General features: G+C 32.2%; 1 long non-coding RNA gene across 1 annotated transcript; it reads right to left on the reverse strand.

Annotated features, from left to right (window-relative positions):
* Positions 1 to 342: 342 nt before the first annotated feature.
* On the reverse strand, positions 343 to 1,829 carry LOC121220735 (uncharacterized). The gene is made up of 2 exons (XR_005917934.1): positions 1,280 to 1,829; positions 343 to 926 (listed from the first exon to the last, which is right to left on the reverse strand). It is a non-coding gene; the product is annotated as an uncharacterized lncRNA (long non-coding RNA).
* Positions 1,830 to 4,765: the final 2,936 nt, after the last annotated feature.

The raw sequence follows: 4,765 nt of genomic DNA on the forward strand, positions 1-4,765 counted from the left end.
TAGATTTTTAAGCTTATTTTTTGAGCTGGGCTGAGCTCATGCCTAATAAACTGGCTAAAAATCCTATTATGGCCCGACTTGACCCATGATCACCTCTATATGGAGGTAGTTAAGAGGTTTTCCTCTTAACCTTTTCCTGTAATATTGAGTGCTTCTCTCTTCTTTTAGAAACATAGTGAATTCATATTCACTATTTACTATCACCTACAAAATATTTTCATAATAAAAATAACTATTAGTGCCTTTGTAATTGAAAAAATATCTATCATTACTTTTAGTAATTACCAGCTTTGCAACTCTTATTCTTGAAACACTATAAATAGGAACCTTTTTCACAACTGGTGAAAAAACTTTTAGCACTTTGGCATCCTAACTTTAAAGTTATCTTAATTTTTTTTTTTTGAGATTTATTATCAGTCAAATTTCCCTTTCACTATCTTACCAACCACCACCTGTCACTACGCCCAATGTTACTGGATCTGCTCTAGTCTTCTTTTTGTACATCCCATTCACTTGTTTGCAACACTACCTTTCTGCACCAAAACCCTCTACATTTACGCTTCTTACTCCTTTAGGAATATATACATTGATGACTCTCTAAGAGTGCATCATTTTTAACCATATTTTTAGCATAATTCAACCTTGTCCTTAAGCATTCTTAAGTTTTTAGCTTAGTTTTCCTTTGTACAAGCCCAATTTTGGGCCCAAAACCCTCTAACCCGTTTGACCCAGACCCAAAACCACTAAATCCCTAGCCCAAAACCTATCTTCTAACCCACTAAGCCCAACAGTAGCCCAACCCAAACACCAAAACAAAAGGAACTAAAAACCCTAGCCTAATCAGCTGCTGCCGCCCCATGTCAGAATCTGGCCACCGCCTCTGCTCCACCGCCACGGTCACATCAGTCACCAACTTGCTCCACTACCTGCAAATATTAAATAGAGAGAAAAGACAGGAAGTAGAAAAGAAACATGTAATGGCTATATATAAAGCCGAATCAAAAACCATGAAGGGGGTCGGCATTTTTTAGAATGAAAAGCAATATTAGATTGTAAGAACACTAGCAAAACAAGAGATCCAGCAATATCAATAACAGAAATACCGAGAAGCAAAGTCTAATAACCTAAGGTGACTCGTTTTTTACTTTCTTTTTCGTCTCTATTTCTTGGCCGAATCCATGTTTTATATATCCATATATGGATAAACATATAATATAAACACAAAGAAGATAAACATATTTCTAAAACATAAAAAAAAAAAAGAAGGGGAAATTTTTACCTCCGACCGCCGTGTACGGCGGTCGTCGGCGGCAGAGGACAGTGGCGGTTCGCCGGAGTACTGGCCGGCCCTGGGGTGCTTGCAGAGAAACTAAGAGAGCTGCTGAAAAATTTTTGAAAAAAAGGATGGAGGAAGTGATTTTTGTCTCAAAAAATTTGACTTTTATAGCCTGGTAAAATGACGCCGTTTTAGGGTGTCCTAAAGAGCCCCTAAACGACGTCGTTTTGGTGAAAAAGGGTCGACCCGACCCGATAAGAAGGATCCGCGTGTTTTTGTATAAGGGTCTAATTGCGCACGCGATCCTTCCGATTTTTGTACATTTTGCAATCAAGTTCTTATTTATTTTAAATTAACCCAGAAGTTTGTCGCGTATTGCGATTTGGTCCTCCCTTTAGTGATGCGTTTTAAGGACTCGGGGAAATTCCCCTTTTGGCCCTCTGAAGTTGCACTCATATTCAAATGGGTCCCTTTTTTATATTTCCTTTCAAAATTGGCCCCAAAACTTTATCTTTGTTTCGGATTTGGTCCTTTTTTGATTTAATTTGATTTTTATGTTTTTACTTATAACATTATTTATTATTATACTTACTATTACTACTATTATCATTATATATTAGTGTATATTTTTATATAAAAATATGTACATATACATATTTATATATATAGTATTTTTTATATATTATTACTTTAGTTTAACATTTTATTATACTTGCCCTTTTTTGCATTTCTACATTTTATTATTATATAGTAGTATGTATTTTCATTATATATGTATATATACATATGTTATATAGCATTATTAATAGCTTAATATTATTGTTTTTATGCATTTGTATGTCACATATGTTTTCTTTAAATATATATACATTATATTCTCTATTACGCACATATCTTAATATTATATTACGTACATTTATATATATATTTATGTATATCCTGTCTATACTTTTAACATATTACATATTTTTTTATTTTATATATATATATATATCTGTTAATATCGCATTATTATTATATATATTTTAATACTACGCACACGTTTTATTTCTATTATTACGTATAAGTTTTAATACATATATCTATTTATTTATATATCGTTATTATTAGTTTTATTATTATTATTACTATTATCAATAATTATTGCGTATATATTTGTAATCTGGTATTATATGTTTTACATACATATGCTCCCTACTACTTCATATTCACATTATTACTATCATGTTTAAATACCATGCGTTATTACCGTTTCGTACTATTGTTATTTACATTATTATTATCGTTTTCGTTTTCGTTATCATTGTCATTTTTATTTTTGTCATGTTTATCATTTGTTTATATTTGCGTATTATTAGCCTTGATATTACTTCATTTTTTCGTTGATTATGTTATTGTTTTGACACCGTCGCACCATTATTATGTTCTTATACATGTCAATGTTATATTTTGCTTTTACGTTTTACTATAAATCACGTTTTACTTAATATATTAAAAACAATTCTTTCATAAAAGTAATTAGGTAATTTGAGATAATCGTGCCCTAACTTACTGGGTTTCGACTTTTCTCATTTAACCTAATTAACGGAATGTTCTTTTTAAATCACGATCTGATTCTTAAAAATACTTATTTTCGGAAATACGAAGTGTTGTGCCCTAACTTACTGGGTATGACATTTTGTCGCCTCGAAATATGAATTTGTTTTAAAACAAAGGCAATATTTGGTGTTTGAGAACTCGGGAAAACGTACCCTAACTTATTGGGTTTCGATTTTTTCTCGTTTACTCTAAATAATCGAATACCCTTCTAACAAATTAAAATACGTAAGTTTTATATAAAAGGCAAGCTCGCTCTCAAAAATTCAAGATGTCGTGTCCTAACTCACTGGATGTGACATTTCATATTTTGAGTCGAGAAGGTCTTTAACACTTGAACTTTCTTTTTTATAAAGAAGGGATCGTATTTCAAAATTCTTTCAAGTTTTTAAATTTTCGACACTAAGACACTAATTAATCAACTAGGTACCAGCTTTGGGTGTATCGAGGGTGCTAATCCTTCCTCGTGCATAACCGACTCCCGACCTGTTTTCTTGATTTGCGTAGATCAAAATTGTTGTTTAAATAAATCAAGTTATTTATTAAAAACAACCACTTTAACGAGGTGACCCGATCACCTAGTCAAAAAGGATCGGTGGCGACTCCCGTTTTTTGTGTTCATTTTCAAAATCCAAGTCGATTCCCGTTTTTCCAAAAGATGGTTACGACATCCTTTATTTGCAATAATTGTTTTTGTTTTGAGTCTATTAGTGTTTTTCATGTTTTTAGTGTCTTTTAAATAGTTTTTAATATATTTTTTTGAATAGCCTTTTTATTTTCCAAACTTATGTAGTGTTTTAGTAAACTTAAGTCAAATGTGAAATAAATAAGAAATGACTAAGTTTCCAACAACACAATTTGGTTTATTACAACACATTATCTATGTCACACCCTTACTTGGAAAATCGGTATTTTTGGAAGGATGTTCTGGAAAAATTGCCTAAGTCACAAGATTTAGACTGGTTAGTATTGGTAAATTCCCTGGCGAAGTAATTCGTTGAGCTTCACCAAGTTTGCATACTCTTATTTCACAGTTGGTGAGTTTTTCATTTGGCGGGATCCTTATTTGGTGGATTCTCCTACTAATAAGTCTGTCACCCGTGTTTTTTTTTATTATAAATGTATTAGTTGTGTTAGAAAACGTGGTTAGTATGACACATTTAAGACATGTGGCATCCTAAGGGAGGTAACATGTCAATAATCAGGACACTTGAGAGCCTTGTAAGGTGTGATTAATTAGTGGAAACGTGTGTGCAAGGATATTGATTAGAAGATCTACTTAGAGTGGGATTTGGATTAGAGTTAGCTATAAATAAGACAACCTAGTAGTGGAGAGAAGATTTTTATTTCACCTTCTCTGCTCACCTCTGTTATCATCGGAGAAAACTCAAAAGTGTTCTCTATTGTTAACAGAGGAATGGATTGTTAAGCTTGTATAAGCTACCTTCTTTTAGCTGATTGCTGATGAACTCTTAAATCCTTATTTAAGTTTTTCCAGATAAGAAGAGGTAACCGTAGGAGCTGTTTGTTAGGGTTTTTCATCTGTAATACTGGATAGGAAAAAAACTTCCTTCTGTAAACTATTTGCATGCTTACCAATTCTTACTATTATGTTGAATTTAGTTTGTTGTTGTATTTTAAAAAGTTATTTGATTTGTTTTTAGCCAAAGATAAGGGAGAAGTTCCCAGTGCTAAAGGAAAAGAACCCATCGAGTAGATAAAACCCTGTGTGAAGGTTTCTAGTGAGTTCCTTTGTACTTTGTATCGGTTAACTGAATTAACATGTTTAAACTATCCTGTCATTTGTTTATGTGAGTTTAATTAACCTTTTTTTAGTACGTCTGGCAAGGGAATACAGAAATAAGATGATGCATATATTGTTGATGTCAGTAA

This window comes from Gossypium hirsutum, chromosome A03 (assembly GCF_007990345.1).
Source record: "Gossypium hirsutum isolate 1008001.06 chromosome A03, Gossypium_hirsutum_v2.1, whole genome shotgun sequence".
Classification (NCBI taxonomy): Eukaryota; Viridiplantae; Streptophyta; class Magnoliopsida; order Malvales; family Malvaceae; genus Gossypium; species Gossypium hirsutum.